At 35.8% G+C, this 25,696-nt stretch overlaps 1 long non-coding RNA gene across 4 annotated transcripts in view; it reads right to left on the minus strand.

Annotated features, from left to right (window-relative positions):
- LOC110007525 (uncharacterized) overlaps positions 1-9,802 on the minus strand; it is a 37,535-nt gene extending 27,733 nt beyond the window's left edge. The window contains exon 1 of one of the 4 annotated variants that reach the window (XR_016052192.1): positions 9,308-9,802. This is a non-coding gene — a long non-coding RNA (uncharacterized LOC110007525). The remainder of the gene's footprint in view (positions 1-9,307) is intronic. The other 3 variants (XR_016052183.1, XR_016052186.1, XR_016052198.1) reach the window with 3 other exon arrangements.
- Positions 9,803-25,696: the final 15,894 nt, after the last annotated feature.

Genomic DNA, 25,696 nt, shown 5'->3' on the forward strand with positions numbered 1-25,696 from the left:
CATATTTAAAATTGAGATTCGTACTAGTTTGGAACCATGATTCCTGTCAGTTTGGGATCAGAATTCGACCCACATGGCAATTGATATTTGTAACTTCCTGGGGTCAAGTTTCAACCAATATAGAATCAACATTCCTACATTAAGGACATCTCGTGCCTTAAAAGCTTAGAACCTCATTAAGCAATCAAGATCAAAGGTATCTAAGGCCTGAAGAAGGGTTCCTTAGATTTGAAGTCAATGTAGCGACTATTGAGCCTCATACACAGTATCAGAAGTAAGGTCAATTGCTCGACACTCGTAATCCACTTAGGGAATTATCTCATGTAGTTTTAAAATGTGATTTTGATTTCATAATTATAGTTCAAAATGGGATTTTGTATATGACATACTGTTGTCTATTTTGTAGTATGTGCCTTTAATAACCAAAGTAAAGATGTGGAGTATTCAATTTTTAACATTACAAGACCCAAGTTCTCTTAATTTTAATGCTCTAACGCTGAAGTTATACTTGCCTTTGTTACATGCAAAAGAAGTTATACTTGCCATTGTTACCAACAAAAAACATCGGAATGATATATGTTAAGAACTTAACTCTATATATTTGTATTTGAAAGTTGATCTATGGAACCAATACTTCGACAATGCTTTCAGGGGGATTATTATTCGGAGCACATATGAACTATGGGAGACAATTGTCTCCAAACCGGCTTCTAAATAACTTACATTGAAATCCATAAATATTTGAACCAATCCATCTCACAAATTTGTGCAACTAGAACATTAGCATTTGACTGTGGAATTGTTTTAAAAAATGGTCCATTTGACACCTAGGCAGGCCATAACCACCGTACGCCCAGACCCTGACGACCCAACATAGGCGGATGTACCTGGGCGAGCGCCCTAGGCCGTAGGCCCTTTTTCGTTCTTTAAATTGGCCCAAAAGGGCAAAGGGGGTCATTTTTACCCCCAAGATAGTATAAATATATGATGGGAGTTACTTTTAACCCCCAAAGTGAAAAAAATACCATCAATCTCTATGCTAAACTTATTTCTAAGAATTTAAAGTAATTTAAGAGAATCGAAAGTAATTTTTTGTGGATTGAAAAAGTTTCCTTTCTCATTGAAATTATTTTTAGGGTGTTATTGAATGTAGTAGAAGACTTTTGAATTGATTAGTAGCTCGATTGAGGTAACAAATATCGAAGACCAGAGATTGGGCAAAAAAGGCTAGTTTGTAATCTTTATTTGAGTTTTATTTTTCCGATTTGAGATGGCATCTGTGGGGTCTACTAGGGGTGGGGATCCAAGATGGAAGTATTGTGTTAACCCGGATAAAAATGATAGAAATAAAATTATGTGCAATATTTGTGGACATGTTTCTAATGCCGGCATTGATGAGGTTGGAGACGAACTTGTAATTCAAGTGGTCACAAACAATGTTGCTCCCAATCTAGTGGTAGGTCATTTCCATCGACAGAAAAGGCCTTGCATATTTTGGACTCCTTGTGCTGCAAATCGTAGATCTTATGCTTGAGGCTATTGATGAGACAGCTACTATTAAAGGAGTTCTTTCTACGGCTAAGGAGGTTACAGTTTTCATATACAATCACACCATTACTCTTAGCATGATACATAAGTTTACAAAGAAGAGAGAAAGCTAGTGAGCTCAAAGTCACTAGATTTGCCACTGCCTACCTTAGTCTAAAGAGCATGTATAGCAGGAGGATCCCATTGAGGTCTATGTTTGCTTCAGAGGAGTGGAGTAGGTGTAAGTGGTCTAGAGATGCTAAGGGAAAGAAGGCACACGAAATTGTTCTTTCTAAATATTCTTTGGCATGGGGTAAAGCATGCGATAGTAGTACTTCTTCCCTTGGTGAAGGTCTTGCGCTTGGCTGATGCTGATAATCCCTCCTTGGGCTTAATATATAATGCACTGGCAAGGGATAAGCAATGATGAGGCCAAGTACAGCCCAATTTGGGAGATTAAAGATGACAAGTGGGATAGGCAACTCCATAGACTATTGCATGCAGCGGGGTACTTCTTGAACCCCAAATTCTTTTATGCAGATGCAGATATTGAGGCAAATGGTACAATTATGGATGGTTTTAATGAGTGACTTGAGAGATTAGTTCCCGATCCACATATCCAAGATAAGATATCAATAGAAGAGCTCATTTTGTACAAGTGTGCTTTGATGTCATTCGGGGAAAGATAAGGCACTAAAACATATAAACAAAGATGAACCAAGTAATACGTTTTGTACTTTTATTTTATAGTTTTCTAATTTTCTTTCAACTTTTAGGTTCCTAAATTTATGTATGATGATGTTAAAGACTTGAATTAACTATAAAGGCTGTCCACATATATCAGCCCAATGGTGGAGACATGCGAGTGGTGCTCCACACCTCCAGAAGATGGCTATTCAGATCCTGAGTTCGACAACTACCGCTTCTGGTTGTGAGCCCAATTGGAGTTCATTTGACAGGTATTTTTTTTATTTTATATGCTTTTCTTGTTTACAAGTTTACCTTTCTAATTTATACATTCATAGAAGATAATAAGATCATACTAGTCTAGTACTCATGCATTTTCCTTATAGGTGCATACAAAGAGAAGAAATAGGCTTGAGCAAAGGAAGCTCAATGACTTGGTTTATGTTAGAGAGAATCAGAGGCTCAGGGAGAAGAAAAACTAGCCAAAGAGAGATCTCGTCACTTCGAAAGACATAGAGAATGCTTCAGATTGGCTAGTTGGGGACCCTGGCACTGAGGAGGTCTTCTCGGAAAGGGTTTGACCTGGGAAATGATCGAGGAGGCTTCGAGACGAGCTTCTGATCCTAAGAGGGCCACTCAAGCAATGACTTATGCTAGTACTTCACACTCACAGAGGGAAATAGAGGAAGAGGAGGCAGATTCAGAAGAATCTATGAAAGAAGATGAATATGTTGAAGAGGGTGATGATTCTGATGATGACGGCCTTGATTCCGATGTAGATGCAAGCAATAAAGATAATGATTCTGATTCTTATTCATGTCCTCTCTCTTCTTTTATAGTATCTTTAATGCGCCATCTTGGTTTGGGCTTTAAACATTTGGATTTTGGATGTTATACAGACTTTTTTTTTGCCTTTTTGGACTATTTTGTTCTGTGGTTTTATACTTGAACTTGGAGAGTTCGATACTTGAATGTTGTTATGCTTTATTTTACGGATATGAAATATGGAGAATTGGAGAGTTAGTTTATTATGGTTTGAATTTTGAAATTTTGAACATGTATATTCTCAACAATCAACATGCGATATGTCGATATGTCAGATGTTTGTTATAAAAGCGTATGTCACAATATTTTCAAATGCAATAAATTACAAATTTGACACAAATATATGCACATATGTGTGTTTGGACATCAAATACATGACTACATCTTAAAAATTTATAGTACACGGCACACGAGATTCTGGGCGCCCGCTTTTGCGCCAAGCCAGCCGCCTAGAGGTTTTGGAAACCATGTTTTGCGGTATTACGATTCAAAAAAAAATCAGATTCTATGAGGGTGGAAGGAAGATTCGCTGTTTGATTAATTTGTGGTTTCTTACATACTACAAACAACGGTACTTGATGTTTGGGAATCTAGATGTGATAGCAATCGAAACCGGTATCATTACATGTGGAATCCAAATCAACAATTAAGGAATAGATAATCGATAAATATTAGAAACGAGAATCTAAAATGTTGGAATCAAGATTCCTAAAACAAGGAATCCAAATTCCTGACTTCACAGAAATGTATTCCAAGAAGATTCCTTATCGAAATAGCAAAATCAAGATTCCCAATCAGAATCGAGACCTTGAGTGAGAGATTATGATAATTATAGTATTGATTTACCTGATTAACTGCATAAGATATATCAAGTCTTGTGAATATGAGTTGCAATGCACCAATAATACTTATGTATTCTTCTGGATTTCTTAAGTTCTCCAAACTTTCATTATCTCCCACATTCCTACACAAAACTACAAATATAGGGGCTCGTCTTGCATTTAACATCCTTTTGCTTTTTGAAATGTCCAAGCATATTTGTGTTGTTCAATTATCATCTTGTCTTTCTTTCTTCCAACTTCTAAGCCTAGGAATCATTGATACCCAAGATCCATCATTTGATTCTTGTTTTCAAGGTGTTTAGAGGGATTTGAAATTTTGGGGTGTGTACATCATATGGGCTGCTATGGAAGCAAAGGAGGTTTTTTGTTTTGAAGTTCTATGTTTGGTGGGGTAAAATAAATGCATGTAGTTAAAGTACAAAGGCGGTAGTTAGGGAGGTTCAGGTATAAGTTCTTTACAGGTAGGATAAAAATGGCTGGATTTAAGATAGTGGTTGACGAGAAGAGTGGATCCAAGATGGTTGGATTTAAGATGGTGGAGTAAGCTAAAGGCAAAGTCAGGAAAGACTTTCAAGATTTCAAACGAGAAGAGAGTGCGGCACACAAACCACAAAAGGTTGTCCTTTGGTCTTGGGACCATCACCCATGTTCGTCATTTATGTAGTGCTTGAATCTCCTCATTCATTGGCTCTATCCATCTCACATTCCACCCTGCTATTTCATATGAGCCAAGCTAATGCTTCTTCCATAATTTTTATCATGAGAACTTGATGTTCAACAAAAAGAGGGCCAGAACTTACACACCTTTCTATTGGATGTCGAATGCAAGCTGATCTACAGAGCAATGTTCGAAAATTCGACCGCCTGACCGCCTAGGCGGAAAAATTTTCAAAACACCTAGGTGCAAATCTGGGCAGGTGCATCAAGCGTTTTGCTTCTGAGCGCCCGCCTAGGTGCTATTGTCTGGGCGGCCGCCTAGGGGCCACCCCGTGACAACTTGAGGGCGGCGGAAAAGAACTCTCGAGTGAGGGTAAAATACGTAATTTTTCCCCCTAAAAAAGAGGGAATAGGGTTTTAAGGGGTATTCTAAACCCTCAATATACAATCTGTGGCCTTTAAGGTGAGAAAAACCCCTCAAAAACCCCTATTTTGTGAATTATCGAAAGATTGATAAATTTTATATTTTTTTGATTTCTTCCAAAAATGAAGACAATAGTTCATGGGTGGAGTTGGAGCATCTAGTAGTTGATTTTGAGGACTTTTGGAGACACAATAGACAAGGTTTGCACCGACATCGATTTGATTTTGATATTTTTTTAAGTATTATCATATTTGAAAGAGGGTTTTGATTTTATTTTGCTACAACATATCATGTTATGAATCGTGTGCTTTTTCTTTTACTTTTTTTTTTCTTTTATGATATATTTACATATTTACATGTCTTACAATTTACAAGTTACAATCTCTTTGAGACTTGTATGATTGTCTCATCTGTAAATATGTTATGTGATTGTACTCATCGTAGTATTGTATTGTTGTACTATTATGCTTTCGTCTATTTCATGATCACGAGGAGTTTGGGGTTCTAAAATTGCCTTAAAACCTCCCTAAGGCTATAAATCAAGCTCTAAGAACTCCCCTATTTTTTATGTTTGGGGTGGGGGGTTTTTTAATTTTGGTGAGGGCACCCTGTCCCTGGGCACCTGCCTAGGCGAGCGCCTGGCCACCTTGGCAGCCAAGCACCCAAACCGCTTAGGCGCCCATATCCTTTTTTTTTTTTTAACATTGCTACAGAGTTGATTTTGATCCCAACATCTATGCATTGTGAGGTACAACATACTTGATTTGATTGTTCTCGAGAGCTAAGGGATATGTCAGCCTCTTGCTCAATGACCTCTGCTTCTTGATTCACAATTTCCATACTTGGAATGTGTTTCATAGGTTGCTCCCTTTTTATTTCTTCTCTGATAGACTATTCATTTATTATCAAGTTTCTCATGTGTCTTACTTTGATATTCCTTAGATGAGCAACTTCTACTAGTTGTTGTTTTATCATGTAATGAGCTCAAATCATGTTTTAAGCAATAGTGCACAAGGAAGAATCAAATTTAGGTTCTTGGGCAAGCCTCTCTTATATCTCTATGCTTTCTTTATGCTACACCATTTTGTTACAATGTATCAATTCAAGAAAGCTATTGCTTAATTCCATCCTTGAAAAGGAAGTCTCTTATTTTATCATATTCCTCCTTCATCACTTCATAATCAAGTAATCAAGCATTAGAAATGTCACCCAGTGAAGGATCAAAATTTAACAAAGGCATCGAAAACATCAAATTTTAGATTTAAGAAAAAGATCCAAGTGAATCTACGATAATCTACAATGAACAGCACACAATATTTGAATGAGATTAAATTCCACAAGAGAAGGACCCCACACATTAGAACCTAGTTTTGAAATTGCCCATCCTATCTATGAAAACACTAAGAGGCACAGGGATTCCTTTTACTATAATACTAACATGTAACAAGCTAGTTGGCACTGGCAGGCTGAGGAGGTACTCGTAGAATTTCCAACGCATTATGTCCTTGTTGCTGATTGTTAAAACCAGCATACGTTTCATTTCCATAAATGCTAGTCTAATACACTTAATGGTCTGCACCCACGACCACAATTGCTTCTTCGACTTCTTCGGCTTCCATGGCCTATAGTAGCTAAGCCGGAGTTGAAAGAATTGACATTTATGACTTCATTAACATCCTCATTGAATTTTTGAGTGATTTTTCTTGAAGAAGCTTTATGTTGTAGAGGGAGAGGATGAAGTTCATTGGAACCAGGTGTAGGTGGTCCAGACATGACCAATGTCATGAACATGTCATATTCATCACCTAGTCGTCCAAGTTGATAAGTATTTGTCATCATTGTTGACCTCATGTATCATCATTGTTGACCTCATGACCAAAGACAACTATTTGATACAAAAAACTTTCAATTTATTAAAGTACTCGTTGATGGAGGAGTTTTCTCTCCTAAACTGCTGGAATTGACAGGCAAATAAGTATGACTTGCCTTAGATGAATGAAAGTGAAGCAAACGAAGGAGATCCCACAATTCTTTGGCTGAACGAACAACCTAACACTGGAAAGAGAATGTCATGGGAGAGATTGGAATTTATCCAGCCAATTAATGTCTGGTCTATGGCAAACCAGCTCTCATATTCAGGGTTAGATACTAGTTTCGCAAACCACCTCTCATATTCAGGGTTAGATACTAGTTTCATCTCCTTTATGCCCTCTTTGAGGACAATTTCTTTATCGATGAGCTTTGGAGGGGAAGATAAGATTCAATTAAGATATTCCATCAATTATGAAGTTGGTACAGTCCAATTTGATAGAGACCATATGTGGGTGCATGTTATGAGTCAAAGGAGAATTTGTACATGTTGAAGCCATCTTTGAGGCAAAAGGAGAAGAATCTTCGGCTCATTTGACCAAAAAAAAAATTTGGGCTTTAAATTCAGAGTTTTAGAAGAAGTGAAATTTCAGATTCGTAAGAATTAAGGTTTTCCATAAGTGATAGAGTAGAAGAATAATTAGGGTTTCTAGTGCTTCCCAATATCTAGGATAGCACTAGGGTCCAAGATAGATATGATGAACCCAAAAAAAAATTTACAGGAAAGAGAAACATAATGGAGAAAAAAACCTAAATGAAGTGACCAAATCTAATTTACAGAAAATCAAATCTGACTTCGAGCAAATAAAATAAAATAAATAAAGTGGAATAATAGTTTTAAGAGTGGAAAGAAAGCAAGACAACATAGAGAAGATTCGGGTTTGAAGAAGAGGAAGAGTTAGAAACAAGAGAAAAGAAGAAGAAGAAGAAGAAGAATTAGGGTTTGGATTTGTGAAGAGATAAAAATTAGAACAGGAAGTGAAAGAAATAGAATTGCAGTTTGTAGAAAAGAATTGAGTTACAATCAAGAAGAGAAATAGCAAAACTACGGTTCGAGTTTGAGAGAAACGCTAGAATTCAGGAAAGGAAATAATCAGAATTAGGGTTTAATAACACCGTATAATGTAAGCCTCCATGACCAATCCCCAACCAACAAATTGATGAAAGGAACAAGAAGAGGATAGAGAATATTCACATGTAGAGAAGGACAGTACCTGAATCTTCTATGGAACGAAGAAAGCTAACCTAATAGTTCGTATATATATATATATATATATATATATATATATATTAAAAATGGGTGAAAAATAAACAAACATGATAAACATAAATGTCTTATCATATCCATAATGGGAAAAACACTACCAAACTGAAAGGTCCATTTTGTTCAATCTCTCAAACCCTCACACATGACGGATGCTATTGTACCATCAAAGACATAGACATCAACCCAAGAGTGGGATATGGCAGTTCAACATTCTAAGGCAGAGATCGTAATTCGTCAGAGACTAGTAACGTGCATATATTTAGTCAGTAGTCATAACCAAACTGAACATATCTCTTTAAGTGGTCGGGCAGTTTGGTTAATCTCCCAAAGCCTCATATATGATGAATGTTATCATACCATCAACGACACGATATTGTTATGTCTTTATTAGATCTTCAGGTAAAATTTTACACATATCAGATTCTACATGTTCGCTTATACAAAACAATCTACACCTAGTTCTATGTAGTCTATGATGTTCTCTTCATTCATTTGTGTCACCTGTATTGATTTTATCATGTTTCCCAAGACAATATGAGCACACCCCGAGCTAGATTGACATTTATTAAGGACAGGTTCTTTGATGCATTATTAGTTTACCTAATGTCAACAAACCGGAGTGGATTGTATACCTGTTTACGAGTCATTGACAAACGATGATTACTCGGCAAAAAAATCACTTTTTCCATAAAAGCTCCAAGTTGTAAAGTGTGAATAGATTTGTACTCCTTCATATGTTTGCCTCTGTGCACTTGATTTGGCATACAATTTTGTTTTCTTGCCCTATCGTATAAAGGCATATATCCATGCAACATGTCTAATTAAAATGAAGCTCATTTTCACGACTTTTATCTCAATTTGACATAAATGGATGGCTTAGTCAAGTAAAACACCGATAATATGGAGTATGATCTAGCACCTTTAGTGTGAAGGATTGATGATGACCAACTAGCATTAAGGGAAAAGAAAACACACAAGATGAACAAGATCCACGAATAGAAATTTATACTGCCCACAGATCTCCTGACCCACCATAAAGAAATAAGGAAAAAATGAAAGAACTAGAAGCCAAAAATACACCACTACACTAACCAAGAAAAATGAAAGTCCAGACATCTATGATTCCAATATCAGAGAAATACTAACTATTAGCATGTGCAGTTAGCTCTATTATGAAGCCAAGTAAGAAAGTGGCGCACACACTTTTACCTGTACGAACATAACAGGAGTCGAAAGTTGCAGTAAAGTTTCATCCCGAACTGCTCCATTTGTTCCCTAATATGATAAGCTCTTAAATACTGAGTACCATAACATTAAAATAAAACTTTTCTTCCCTAAAAAGCTAAGTCTTAAAGCAATGAATCTTAAAGCAATGAATCTTAAAGCAAAGCTTAGGCACGCCTTTCTCTCTCTCTCGCTGCCTCTGTCCCTTCTCTCTCTTTCCTCTCACGGAATCCTCCCTTCTCTCTCTATCATCAAAGGAGTTTTACCCTTCTTTCACCCTGGTTTTGCCAGAATTGGGTTTTTGTTTTCAGGGTTTTCGAATCTAGGGTGGGTTTTCATGTTTTGATCTGATGGATGTTTTTATTCTTTTGGACCTGCGAGTACGATTGATTGGGTCTTGGTGGTTTAGGTTTTTATCTTTATGGTCTTAAGTGGTTTTGAGTATTGACAGTGAGGGATCTCTTGTTTTTTGTGGTTTATGGTGTTGATTTTATGGCTTCTTGGTCCTTTGGTTTGGGTTGATATTTTCCATTATAGCTTGGATAGTCATGATCATGGTGGGATTAGCAAGATTGTTGGGTGATTATAGTGGTCTTAGCCAAAGATTGCTGGGTTTTAATAATTTGCTCACTTTGCTCTCAGTTTGAGTAATTATTCATTCATGTAATTTAGAATTTTTTTATGAGTTATTTAGAATGCTGTGGTGTGTATTTTTGTAGGTTATTGACATGAACACAAACACATTCAAAAAATTAGAATTTTAAACAAATGTAGACTAGAATAAGTAAAGGTTGACATAATCATATCCATGTAAATTCATAATCATTTTAGTAAGTGCTTATAAAAAACCATAGTTACCAAGATAAGAATCAAGACTGATTCCGGGAATGGATTGGGAGCAAGGGATTGTGAAAGGCTAGAGGTCCCAAGGTTCGGGATTGCCATCCGTACACCCCAAAATCTAGGGATCGAGATGTTATTATGTTGGGGACCTCGATCCCAACTTTTGGAAAGGAATGATATATTATGCAGGTCTAAGTTCCATCAAGTTGAAAATTAAGGTCCTAACTAGAATTCCCTAGATTATGTATAACTAACTAGGGTTTCCAAGGTTAGAAGTGCACTCCATATAATATCATAAATAATTAATTTAAAAATTAATATTAATTTAATATTCTACTCCTTTTGAGTGTAGTCTATATTTTAGTTACACAATAAAAAAATAAAATATTTTGCAATCCTTTTGGATCTAGTTTATATTTTAATTAAGTCAAAAAAACTTAAAGAAATTGAAACTTTATCAATATTTTAACAAAATCATGTCGCTGTATAATATTTTAATCTTTGCATTCTTTGAGTGTAGTTTATGACTTTATGTAACGTAATAACAATAAGAGTTGTCCTTCTTTTTTTGAATGAGGTTAACAATTGTATTACTAGAAAAGGAGCAGTGTACAGAAGTATGTCTCGAGAGTACCCACAAGCCGGATCTCTCGTCCAAAATATAGGTCACTACATTGTGACCCTATACCAAAAATTGGGGCTTATAAGACTTTCCCGATTACAAGTGTACACAAAAAAAGCAACAAAATATGCACCCACAGAGGTCTAGAGCAAAAAAGGAGATGGATCAGCGACTAAACTATGAACAATGCAGCATCACAAAAAGTCGCGACTATACGGGGACATCTACTAGGGCCTGAGCACCGTCCCTAGCCAGAAGATATGGGAAGTCGTTCGACGCCCTCCAGATATGCATCCAGGAAACGACTATATCCTTGCAAATATGCACAATTTTGTCAAAAATTGTGGAGAGATACCAAGGAGGGGGGGCGTTTCCAGCAACCCGGGATAATATATTTTTGGCGTCCCCCTCGACGAACAACTGAGATCCCCAAGAGTGGTCAAATCTCTTTAGTCCCAACAATAGTGCCATAGATTCAGTAAACTGAGAGTCTGCATGTCCTAAGTGTTCGGAGCAAGTGGCAAGAATATTGTCACTGTGGTCCCAGAAAACTCCTCTAGCTCCTGTTGGGCCTAGGTTTCCTAGAGAGCATCCGTCAAAATTTAGCTTAATGATGCCTTCCGGTGGAGGCAGCCAGTTGTTGGGTCTTGAAACCCGATGGGGTTTGAGGTGGAGGATATTTTCCCATTGGCTAAGGAAAGTATTTGCCGAAACCCAGGCAAAGGCCCTATGGTTGGAGGCCCAAAAGATTACTAAGGAAGTAACCTTGTGGAAGAGGGTTGGAACTTCGCTTTTGAGGCCTTGGAAGAGCCTACAATTTCTTTTGAGCCAAAGTACCCAAATAGTTGTTGCAATAGAAGCCCTCCAGAGGATTCTACCCGCCTTTGGTCAATGAGATACGAGAGAATAAGAGATGAGAGCCAGAATGGAGGGTGGGGTGACCCATGAGAGGCACAAACTTCTTTGGCGCTAGAAAGCCCCAAGGTCGGCCTAATGCACAATCCTCCTCAATAAAATAGATATTTTAAATAGAGAAAGAAGAAAAAGAGAGCAAAAGAAGTAAGAGAGATAGAGGTAAGAAGAAGAGTGAGAGAGAGAAGGGGTGAGAGAGAGGTGGGGCAGCCTAGCCGCCTGACTCTTGAAATGAAGAGAAAGAGGGAGAGAAGGAAAGAGGGGAAGAGAAGGCCAGGCGACTTAGCCACCTGGTTGTGAGAGAGAGGGGGAGAGATAGAGCGAAAGAGAGAGAGGGAGAGAGGACCAGGTGGACTAGCCGCCTGGTTGTGAGGGAGAGAGAGAGAGAGAGAGGGGTCCATGCGGTATATCCACCTGAGGGGAGAGAGAGCGAGATAGATAGAGTAAGAGAGAAGGAGAGAGAGTCGGGCAGCTTAGCTGCCTTACTCAAGGGGAGAAGGAGAGAAAAGGAGGGAAGAAGATAAAGAAAGGAGGAAAGAGGGGCAGACAATTCAGCCGCCTCCCTTTTGACCAGGGGGAGATAGAGAGAAAGAGAAGGAGATAGAGAGAGTGAGAAAAGAGAGAGAGAAAGAAGAGAGAGACGAAGAGAAGGGGAGAGAGGAGAGGGATGGACCGGGCACTTAAGGGTGAGGTGATGTCTTGAACCCAACGAATGACAAACATATTTAGGTATAAAAACTCACTCCTATTGGAATGGAACAGGAGCTAGGGTCTTCAGATAAAAGGTTAAGGCGTATAGAGTATGATGAGTGTAGGCTATGATAGCCTAAAGAGGAGTATGGTGTATGGTGTGGGTATAGGATGTGGTGTATGGGTTATGGTAATCTAGGGAATATGGTGGAGTATGGGTTATGGAAGCCTAAGGAGTATGGGATACAGTTATAGTGCCCTATGGAGAATGGTGGAGTATGGGTTATGCTAGTCTAGGGAGTAGGGTGCAGGGAGTAAGAGGTTTGGAAGTGTTGGGTATGGAACTGGGGAATTCCAAGGGCAACTCTTAAAGTATGAAAATATTCTCTCTCCTCTCTCTTGAAGCAAGAAAGAATCACAAACTTAAGCTAAAAGGGGCAAAGCTTAGAATTTCGATCTTTTCTTTCCAACTTTTTCCTATGTAGGTTACAAATGATGTCAAAGAACTTACATATGAAATCCATTAGGGTGGATGGCCAAAAGACAACAAAATTGCTTGAAAATAACATTCAAGTGAATAAAATAATCAATCCCGTTTTTAGACATAATGACCACTTTACCCCTAACTAGAATCTTGAAAATGACAAAATCATCCTTCCAAAAGGGACCTCTTGCCATAGCCATGCTTCGGGTAATTTTTTGATGTGGTGACATCTCGAGTGATTTGTCAACATATAATGATAATCGTCTCGAGACAATCAATTTGATACCCATTTTGAAGCTTGAATCGAACTTTGAGTCAGGAACCCAAAAATCTGGTCATGTCCATATTCTTGAAAACTTAGATCATTAACGTAGCTTAACTTGTCGCGTTTATAGTCGATTTCTTTATCACAAATCGAAGGGGAATTCGTAGTGATTGTTTGCAACGAAAACCACCCGATTTGAGTGTGGATTGATCATTTTCCTAATTTGGATGGTCCTCAGAAAATGGAATTCCGGAGTCAAAAAAATCATGCCTTTTTTCGAGCATCAATAGGACGCCTTCCCGGCCTCCATTTCTAGCAAATAAGTACTCAAAACTAAGCCCTTCGAGTCGCGATCACAGCAGACCTGCCCTTGAGGTCGTAGGAGTCCCAAATCTTGAGATACAGCGGCCAAAGCAACGACATATGTTGCTGAATTTTCCTGTAATTTCATGTTTTTCAATGAACTTCTCTCTAAGATTTCTCCCTATCTGAGAGTCCCCATGGTGCGTGTCACCCGCCAAATCGTAGATTTTGGTGAGAGCAACAACATACTCGAATTTGGCGTCGATCCGCTTCACGACGAAAGAGAATCAGGCTTCACAAGTTGCTCCGTTTTAGGAAAACACAGTTACTATAAATAGTAATTGGTTCATATGCGTTCAAGTGAATAGTAAAAAGCTAGCCATTTATGAAAAGTACAACCTAGGAAGGTCCAATTGAGCTGAACTTTGGCAAGGTGGTTGTTCTCAACCTTCTGAATCCATTGCGATGGTCCCATGGCCACTAGAGGTCTTTTGAGTCGAGTTCTAATCATGATGCACCGTAGTTATGCTAGTGGCCTGGGCCAAAAACCGATTTTATACATGTTTCTTCCACTCGCGCCAGAATTGGAGAAACTTGGAGGGCATCCTTGGATCATCATAGGAGACTGATACGCTTGATTTGGGGCCGAGATGACATCTCTATCATGGCTCTTCAAAATAAGGCTTATTTGGGAGGGGCTTCTATAGTCCATAAGCGTGACTGGCACCTATAGGCCTGAGTCGCAACCGCCTCCACTATTATTCGCATCAGGGAATTAGTGCGTCAAAAAAACACACTAACAGTGTGCCCCGCCGAATGTTGCTCTTCGAGATGAGTGAGAAGTGTGACATTCGAAACAAAAATACCAAAATTTATCTTTCGAATCATTACCAAGGCATTCTTTCCCTCTCAATATATTTATACCACAAGGCCACTAGCGTTGCCTTTTTTGGCTATGTGGCCTTTCAAGGCCTTAAATTCAAGATTATTTAAAGTGAAAGTTAGAAAGAGATCGAATCTAGGGGTTTGGCACATTGGGGCCCAGATTCATATACCCCGAGTTTTGTGAGGCATTGAGAGCTTGTGTTTTGAGAGAGTAATCTCTCGGAGAGGTGTGAGGGTAACCTCCGAGTCAGGACTATATTTATTAGAACGCCTCATAGGTGATGCGATAAGCTAGGGTTTGGAGAATCCAATCAAGAACAATAGAACCCGAGTGTTTAATAAAGAATTGGCCCTGTATAAAACGATCATGGTTTATAAGACATGAGCCTGTATCGTGACACGAGACCCTTTCCATGGCATCTGCACCCACAGCCATATGGGGAAGCTACTCTTTTATAGTACTTTCTAACTTAGAAAAGCAAGTGCACATGTGCTTTGAGAGGACCCCTGTATTAAAGTAGCAATATGTCCCACAAGGGTGCACCAGTAATCCATTGTGAAAACAGATGATAGGAAGCTCCAGCTAAGCGACTTTGATATGGTCAATTATGTGTCATTGCCATAGACTATGGAGCATAAGTCCGTTGGGTCGGCTTGAGACACCGGTGCAACGACGTTCCGGTCAGCTCAATAGAAAACTCCGACTAGTGTTATAAGTTTAGAGATCTCATTTATGTTTAGCCCAAATTAATCTAAAATTAATGATAAAAGATTTTATATTGATGAAAAATGTGTAATAATGTTGAAATATCATTTGGAGAATATTTGAGATTTTTTGGAGAAATTTTCAGAATTTTTAAATCATCAAAAATATGATTTTTGAAATTGTTCTGCACAAATGACCACTAAGGACATCATATGGGGATGCCACATGGGTCCCTAGTGGCCATAGGGATGCCACGTGGCACCCCCACATCCCCCTTTGGGCGTTGACGTCATGCCTAGCGTGGGGCGATTTTTGTCATATGCTCATTTGTTTTAAGTGTGCTATATTATATTATAATGTTGTTTTATAATGTTGACTTAAAAAGTATTTTGTCACATGGTATTTTGTTTACACGTGGTTTGTTTAGCATGTGTGAAGTTATGGGATTTTGAGAATTTATTTGATTTAAAATGTAATTACCCACATATAATTCATGTCAAGTATGTGTATCTTATGTGGCACCACCTTATGGGCTTGACCTATGTGAAACTTTAGTGTTGTTGAAATCCTATTGGTAGTGTCATAATATATTTTATTGACATGTGTGGATATCCCATATTACCTTTATGCCCATGCCCTTGCCTTTTTACTAAGTATAACAAACATAAATTTGGACATAATGAAAATAAAACACGGAGCTTAGGGCCTTAAGGTAAAATGACTATAACCAAAGTTTAATGGAGTGAAGGGTGTCAAAATCTCAACCACTGATCTTGGTAATAAGATATGGATGAGTGGCTTGGATAAATGCCTCTCATGTGCCATTGATTCCAAGGCATTAAGGATCAAAATCAAATTCACACTTACGATCAAGTATAAAAGTAATTTATGGGATTATTTCAAACCCTAGTTGAGGAGTCACTTCAAAAGAGAGAGAAAGAGAGTCCCTACTTAAGTTCAATGTGGCCATCATGGCCTCTTGAGATCCACGCCGCACCTTGGTTATTTTCTTCCTTGTGCATTGAGTTCATATCCTTCCATGGTGTGGTCCTTCATATAGACGATCAAATCCATACTATTGCATCTTCAAGGTATTGATTTAGCTTCTTCCAATTGACTTCCCACTTCTTTTATATCATTAAAGTATGCTGTAATTTTTGATTTACAGTAGCTTTCTTCATCCCTTTGTCATGAATATTTAGTTTTTGAAAAATCTCAAAGCAATAGAGTAGTCTATACCAGTGTTCGCAAAACCGCCAGTTAGATCGGTACCGCAAGGTACCGACTCCGGTTGAAGCTAGTTTTGTGGTACAAGTAAAAAGTCGAAAACCTCCACAAAAAATTAGCACCAAAACCAGCCGATTCGATGTCGAACCTGCTATTTTCATTAAAAACCGGCCGGTTTCTGCTAACAGATCCCGTTTACCACATAACAGGCGATATAACGTTCATAACGGTAGCAATTAAATAACAGTCGTTGTATGACATAGAGGCCGTTATTTTAAGCAAAACCTGTGACTCACGTTTTGCAACCTTTTTTTATTCAATTTTCTGGCTTTTTTTGTTTTTTTTGGTGAATTATTGCACTTATACACCAGAAATTTCCTATAAATAATTGTTCTTTGAATAAAAAATCGAAGAACAACAATTTTTTTGTGGATTGAAATGACGGATTTCTAAAACTGTGAAATTTCCACATTTTATCAATCTGAGCTTCAATACCCCATGAATATGCATGTAAATGGCTTTGATTCATTATTGAAGCCTTAAACTTTTTTCTATTTCGATTTGTTGAAAAAGATGAATTTTGGTGGTTGATTTCGACTGAAAATGCTGTTGCTCTAAGAACTGTGTTCGATGAATAAAAATTGATTTTTGGTCGATGTATTGATCGTTTTTTAATGAATTGATCAATTAATTTTTATCATCAAGGCTTCAACAATCGAATACATCAAGTATGTTGATTTATCATTGAGTATATTTATTTATATGATTTTTTTTTTCTGCATTTTTGTTTTGAAAATTGCGTGAAGTGAAATATCTGCCATTTTTTGAAGAACGATATCAATAGGGAATTGATCTTCATGATATTTGAGGCATTTTAATCATAATTGAACTATCTATCATATCCCCATGTCAATTTGTTCAAAAAATGAAATATTTGGAGTTGATTTTGACTCTAATGTTTTTGTTCTTTGGCTCGATTTTAGGGTTCTTAAAAAAAAATTGTTTCTTAATTAAAATACTTTTTTTTTTATATATAAAAATATGCTAGTTGTGATGAATATGAGAAAAAAATAAATTCTTTCTTTTAAATTTTTGATGAGGTTGTTGGATTGTTTTTAATGTTATAATTTCCTTTTTACAAAAATATGTTTGTTTGTGATGAATATGAGAAAAAAATTTCTATTCTTTTTAATGTTATATATTTTTGGTGAGCTTCTTAGATTGTTTTTAATGTTATATATTTTTTTATAAAAATATGTTTTTTGTGATGAATATGAGAAAAGAAATTTCTTTCTTTTTAATGTTATATATTTTTGGTGAGCTTGTTGGATTGTTTTTAATGTTATATATATATATATATATATATATATATATATATATATTGTGATGAATATGAGAAAAAAATATTTCATTATTTTTAATGTTATATATTTTTGGTGAGCTTGTTGGATTGTTTTTAATGTTATATATCTTTTTACAAAAATATGTTTTTTTGTGATGACTATGAGAAAAAAATATTTCTTTCTTTTTAATGTTATGTATTTTTTGTGAACTTCTTGGATTATTTTTGATGTTATATATATTTTTTTTACAAAAATATGTTTTTTTGTAATGAATATGCAAAAAAAAATATTTTTTTCTTTTTAATGTTATATATTTTTGGTGAGCTTGTTGGATTGCTTGTAATGTTATTTATTTTTTTATAAAAGTATGTTTTTTTGTTCTACTTTCTTCTTCAGTGTGTAAATGTGGAATGAATATGTGTTAACTGAATAGTATTAAAACATTCATGTTTCTTGGTTAAGTTTCCCATATAAAACAATGAATTCCTTGGGCTTTGGATAGGAAATCATAGCACATAGTAAAGGTACTCCATTATGTGCTACATTTTATCTTTCAAATCGTATCCTTTTGCAGGTTTGCCTGTGTACATTCATCACAAATTTCTAGCCACAATCTAGTTTGAACTTTGGAATAGTTATAACCTTGTTATATAACATTTCATTAGGCTAGACTTTATACGTACCGATATATTTATTGCAACACTACTGACTGTTATTCAGTGAGAATCTATGGAAATATTGTAGAAGTCTTGTGAATTTGCAAGAATTTTCTATTGCTTTGTTGAAGCCATAAATTGTCTGCACCTTATGACGCAACTTGATCCAACTGACTAATATATAACCAGTCTAGAAGATGAAAAGAAAAAAAAATGACTTATATATGACTTAATTTATGTTTTTCTATTTTTTTTATTTTTTTAAAATGCTTTGGGGGTTTTTGACCCATTTTTTTTTTTGAAAAAAATCTACTTGACTGGTTAGTCCAGTTAACCGCCCCGGTTAGTCCAGTTAACCACCCCGGTTAGTCTGGTTCCGGTTCGATCAGCTCCCAATCTCATGATCGGTTAACCTCTCCGATTCGATTTTGTGAACACTGGTCTATGCACATGATATGTGTAGACCAGCTTGATGACTCCATAATCTTCAGTAGTTTCACCTTGAGTTTCTTAATTCAAATTTTTTGAAATTTTCATTGAGAATATGCATATGATCAAATGTTAATATTATCATATTTGAGCATACGAGATAATATCTTGAGCCTTTTTTTGCATAATGAAAAGTTTGTGTGGTCTCTCTTGCATCACATAGTGTAGTTTCACCATATCTTCCTTGTTTTGTATGGTATCTCTCTCAAACTTTGAATGGCTGTTTTGAAACATGTCTCTCTCATGATTTGATCCTCATTAAGTGAAATAAAGTGATCATATGCTTCCCATAATGGATTGATCTTCCCCTTGAGTTTTTATTATTACCCATGCCTTACACAATAGGATGAAATTAAGTCTTCAAAAAGCCCGATCATGGCGCGGGCACAAAGGATTCGAACCATGGCTTTCCCCATGTTTGTTTGCATACAAATTTGATGTATTTGCAGTTATTGATTGATTCATGATTAAATGTATTGAGTATGTTATGTGAAAATTGACATTGTTTTATGATATAGTAGTATATGCTTTAAAGCTATGCCATATTATCAATTCACATTGGATTACTATGATCAAGTATATGATGCGCATGAAACATTGTGGCATATGATGAAGACGAAGATTGAAGAAGAAATTATCATGCAATTTCGATAGAATGAAGAATCTTGAGTATATATATCATGTAATATATTGTAAAGAAAAACATTGTGAATATTTGAACATTGTATAGAGTTTAATTGTATTTTTGAGTAAGGTATTTATAAGGGACCTATTAAAGTTGAACTTTTTATTATTCAAGATATATATAAATCTAACTGATGGACTAGAATCAATGCTTTATAATATTTATGAAGGTTACATCAATTTTAAACCTCATATTTTTCAAAACAACAAAAAAAAATTTAGTATTTCTAGCCCCTAGTTCTTATACCACCAACAAATGGTATCAGAGCAGAGCTCTAATACGGTCTCTTAGTCCTTCTATATTGTATATAATGTTATTTTCAAAATGCATACACAATTGATCATGATTGTCATGATGTATGTGATTTGATTTCGAGAATTGATAGTGTCAATGGCATGAGAACTGTGACTAAATATTTTCTAGAATTGTTGTCTGTTTGTGAGAGAATGGTAGGGTATTCAATACTTTATATAAGAAAATGATATTTCATAGTATTTTGAGTTATTCAATGTACTTTCATTTGGAAAATGTCTCATGACCATATTATGTATATTTTGAAAGTTGTGGACCGTTTGTTAAAGTGTGTTAAATTTATGAGATAATTTTCCAAGAACTTTGCACTTCTGTGCGTGATCTTTTTGGACCATCTGATCACATTACAATTTATGGGGGGTATGTTCTTATAGGAAAATGAATCTAGTTTTTTTAAAAAGAAGCCTCATAAGTAAATTTCCCTATATTTTGAAAGTTATGGTCGTTTTACTAAAGGGGTGTCATACCATAATTTCTACTACACCGAGCAGAAATTGACCCTCAGAAAATCATGTTATTTGACCCACTTCGATTCATTATTAAATATTACTTTCTAAATGAAAGTTGTCTCATTTTGAGTTTAGTTTAGATGAGAACAAGTCTCATGATTAAATGATGCCGTAAATTTAAAGTTATGTGCATAGAAGCGGATCGTGTTAATCCTTAAAAACTAAAAACACTTTGTAAGCTATATCTCATCTATAAGAAAGGTATGAGTACATTACATTTTTTGTAATCCCACTATAGAGTACAAGTTTGTTGACAGTTCTTGTGAGTTCTTAGAGTGTTTTAGATCAGTGGGAGGATTATATAAACCCCACTGAATCATGAGTATGAATTTTAATACCCGATATCAGAGTCATGGTCTAGATCTGGGCTACTCCTTGATAGTGTATGATGTAATTGACAACAAGACCAAAAGCACATGTGGATGGATGAGACAATGAGCACAGTTACAAAAGAGACAAAGAAAATGTGAAACCAAATCACGGATCGAAAGCAAAGGGATTGGCACACCATGTCTTAGTTACCTTAAGACTATAAGTTACGACTTCTTTCTACCTTTGAGCATGATTTTAATATATTGAGAATTCATTTATTTGAGAGCAACCATTTTGACTTCATGACATCTTGTGAGTAATTATTTATAGTATATATTGGCATATTATATGAGTTTAATAATTGGAAGGCTTGGACTAGTCACATAAGCTATAAACTTGAATTAGGTCAATACTTTCATACTAAGACATTTGAATGCATGACTGATACTCCATAATTAGAATACAACAATGTGAAACACCCAATGAAGTCATAAGAACTTCTAATAATTGATACTACATAGTTATACCTCATTTACAAGAGTGTGAAACACCTATGCCTCATTTATATGTTGGTTATTGATTATACAATTTTTTTGATTTTTCAAGATGAGCACGATCCACACCTACAGGCATAAGTTTTAATCTACTCAAAATTTACTCAGGAATTTTTCCAGTTACCATAGGCTTAAAATAAAACAACTTTCATTTAGAAGGTAACACATAATAATAGACCAAAGGGGATCAAATAGGTTAATTATAAGAGGATCAATTTCTGCACTACGTAGCATAAAAAGCAATTTGACACACCTCTAATAAAAAGGTAATAATTTTAAAAATATGGTGAATTCACTAATGAGGCTTAGTTTTTTTAAAACTAGACTCATTTTCCTATAAAAAAAATGTAACTCCCATTAACTGTAATGTGATTAGATGACCCAAAAGGATCACACACAGAAGTACAAAGTTCCTGAAAAATTATTTAACAGATCCAGCACACTTCAACAAAATGTCAACAACTTACAAAATATACATGATAAGGTCAAGGGACCTTTTCCATATGAAAATACACTCAAAAACACAAAATACCATAGAATATCATTCTCTTATATAAAAAATTAAAGATTCTACCAATCTGTTATAAACAGTGAACATTTCTATAAATTTTCAATCATAATTATCATGCAATTGACTCTATCAATTCTCAAAAATTAAAGCACATACACTATGGCATCCATGATCAAGCGTTTATGTATTTTGAAGAACACATTATATACAGCATAGAAAGACCTAAGGACTATATTAGAGCCCTACTCTGATACCATTTGTTAGTGGTATAAGACCAAGGAGCTAGAAACACTAAAAAAAATTTTCAATTATTTGAAATCATAAGTTTTTAAATACACAAAAACTCTCATAAGAATCTATATTGCACTGATTATAATTCACAAGCTAGACTTATACACATCATGAATAATAAAATACAACTCCAACAAGTCCCTTTATGAATCCTTTTTCAAAATACAAATAAATACAGTGTAATGTCCAAATACAATAAAGCTCGTCTCTACAATGCATTACATGAAATACACTCAAACTTTCTCATTCTTTCAAAATTATATGGTGACTTCATCTTCAATCTTCATCCTCGTCAAACACCACAAAATTATACATTCACCATATACTTGATCTTGATAAGCTAATATGATTTCAACTTGCATGAATAATAAAACATGGCATTAAAGCAAATACTATAATGTTATCAGAACAATTATATTTTTCACATAATATACTCAAATCCTCCAATCATGAATCATTCAATAACTGTAAATACATTTAATAAGCATGCAAGCAAACACGGGGGGAAGCCATAGGTCGAACCCTTTGTGCCCCAGGTCACAAGCGGACCTTTTGAGGACTTAATTTTGTCCCATTGTCTAAACCACGGGTGATAATAGTAACTCAAGGAGATCTATCAAATAATTGAAGCATATGATCACTTTTATTAAATTAATGAGGATCAAAACATGAAAGAGATAAGTATCAAAACAGTCACTCAAATATTGAGAGAAAGATCACACAAAATAAGGATGATATGATGAAACTACACTATGTGTTCCAAGGGGGACCACACGAACTTTTCAATATACAAAAGAGGGGTTAAGAAACTATCTCATATACTCAAATGTGATGATATGATCCTCTGATCAGATATATAATCTCAGTGGAAATTCCAGAAAATTCGGACCAAGAAAATCAAGGTGGAACTAGTCTAGATCATTGAGTAATCAAGGTAGTCTACACATACCATGTGTATGGACTACACTACTGCTTTGAGATTCTTCAAAAACCAAGTATTCATGATAAATGGATGAAGAACGCTACTGTAAATTGAAAAATTACAACAAGCTTTGATGATTGAAATGAAGTAGGAAATGAAATAGAAAAAGATAAATCATTCACCTTGATGATACAATAGTATAGATTTGATCACATGCATGAAAGACTACACCATAGAAAGGTATAATATATAAGCTCAAAGCTCAACGTGGAAGATAACAATGGTGGTCACGTGACTCTCAAGGAGGACTCTCTCTCTTTCTTAACTTTGAAGTGAATACTCAAACATTAGGACATGAATTAATCCCATAAGTTACTTATAGACTAGATCATAAGTATGGATTTAAACTTGATCTTTCATGCCTTATAATCAATAGCACATGAAAAACATTTATTCAGGCCACTCATCCACATCTCATCACCTAAGATCAATGGATGATATTTAACACCCTTCACTCCATTAAACCTAGGTATAGTCATTTTACTTTAAGGACCTTAGTCCCATATTTTATTTCTCATCATATCCAAATCATGTTTACACTTATGCCCATAGTTTTTGAATAATTCGTGAGACTCAAGAAAAGACAAGGACATGTCCCAAAAGATAATATGGGACATTGACACATGTGAATAAAATATCTTATGGCACCACCAATAGGATTTTAACATTACTAAAGCTTCACATAGATATACCCATATGCCATAAAATTATATGTGGATAATAATTTTTAAATCAAATTAATTCTCAAAAATCCATGACTTCACACATACCAAAAAAAAGTAGCACATGTGAACAAAATAGACATGTGACTTAAATCAAACTTAAGTCATAACAATATATAACACATTAAATGACAAACTAACATGTTATAACACAATGCCATTAAAAGAACTAATGACCAAAAGGTCCCATGTGGATAGGACATCAGCATGATGTCAACAACAACAGGAAAGATGGGGGCGACACGTGGCATCCCCATAAGATGTCCTTGTTTGGTATTTACGTCAAACAAATTCGAAAAAAGTGATTTAGTATTTAAAAAATTCCAAAACAAATCTCAAAATTCTCTAAATGATTTCTCAACATTATTACATATTTTCTCATTAATATAAAATTAATTGGATAGAAGGTAAATGAGATCTCTACATTTTTAACACTAGTAGTTGGAGTCTTCCATTGAGCTAGTCCCAAATGACATTCCACCGTTGCATCAAGCCAACCTAGTGGACTAATGCTCTAGAGTCTATAGAAGGGATACATAATTGGCCACATCAAAGTCACTGAGCCAGTGCTTTCCATCATCGGTTTGCACAATGGATTATTGATGTACCCCTGTGGAACATATTTTTACTCAAATACAGGGGTCTTCTCAAAGCATATGTGCACTAGCCCTTCTAAATCAGATAATTTTATAGAAGAGTGGCTTCCCATACGACTGAAAATGCACATGTCATGGAATGGTCTCGTGTTGGCATAGGGTGTGGTGTATGGGTTATAATAGTCTAAGGACTATGGAGTATGGGTGTGGGGTATAGTCTATAGTGGTCTAGGGAGTATGGTGGAGTATGGGTTATGACAGTCTAAGGAGTAAGGTCGTAGGAAGTAAGAGGTTTGGAAGTGTAGGGTATGAAAGTGGGGAGTTCGAAGGGCAACTCTCAAAGTAAGAAAATATTTTGTCTCCTCTCTATTGAAGCAAGAACGAAGCAAAAACTTCAGCTAAAAGGAGCAAAACTTAGAATTTCTATCTCTTCTTTCCAACTTTTTCTTGCTAAGGTTACAAATGATGTTAAAGAACTTATATATGATCTCCACAAAACAAGGCGGATGACCAAAAGACAACAAAATTGTTTTAAAATGCCATTTAAGTGAATAAAAGAATCGATCCGGTTTTTGGGCATAATGACCATTTTACCCCCATTTATAATCCTGAAAATGACAAAACCATCTCTCCAAAAGGGGCCTCTTCCCATAACCATGCTTCGGGGACTTTTTCGATGCCATACGGCAACATTTCGAGTGATTCGTCATCATAAAAATGATAATCATCTCAAGACGATTAATTTGATACCCATTTTGAAGCTTGAATTGAACATTTGGTCATGAACCCAAAAATCTGGTCAAGTCCATACTCTTGAAAACTTCAATCATTGATGTAGCTTGACTTCTCGTGTTCGTGATCGATTTCTTTATCACAAATCAAAGGGGAAGTCATGATCGTTTTGCAACGAAAACCCCCCAATTTGAATGCCGATTGATCATTTTCCTAATTTGGATGGTCGCCGAATAATGGAATTCTGACGTCAAAAAATCATGCCATCTTTCGAGCCTCAATAGGTGTCTTAACGTCCTCCAGTTCGAGCAAATAAGTACTCAAAACGGAGCCCTTCGAGTCGTGATCGCAACGAACCGGCCTCAAGGTCGTAAGAGTCTGAAATCTTGAGATACGGCCACTGAAGCGACGACATACGCTGCAGAATTTTCTTGCAATTTCATGTTTTTTGATGACCTTCTCTCTAAGATTTCACCTTATCTAGGAGGTTCCATGGTGCGTGCCACCCGCCAAATCGTAGATTTTGGTGAGAGGAACATACACAAATTTGGGGTGGATCCTCTTCAAGACGAGATAGAAACAAGCTTCACATGCTGCCTTGTTTTTTGGAAAACACAGTTACTATAAATAGTAACTGATTCAAATAAGAGTAAGTGAATAGTAAAAATTTTGCCATTTATGGAAAATACGACATGGGAAGGTCAGATTAAGCTGAAATTTGGTAGGGTGGTTGTTCTCGGCAT

The sequence above is a fragment of the Amborella trichopoda genome, chromosome 1 (genome assembly GCF_054954075.1).
Source record: "Amborella trichopoda isolate Santa Cruz 75 chromosome 1, AtrichopodaSantaCruz75HAP2 v2.0, whole genome shotgun sequence".
NCBI classification, from domain to species: Eukaryota; Viridiplantae; Streptophyta; class Magnoliopsida; order Amborellales; family Amborellaceae; genus Amborella; species Amborella trichopoda.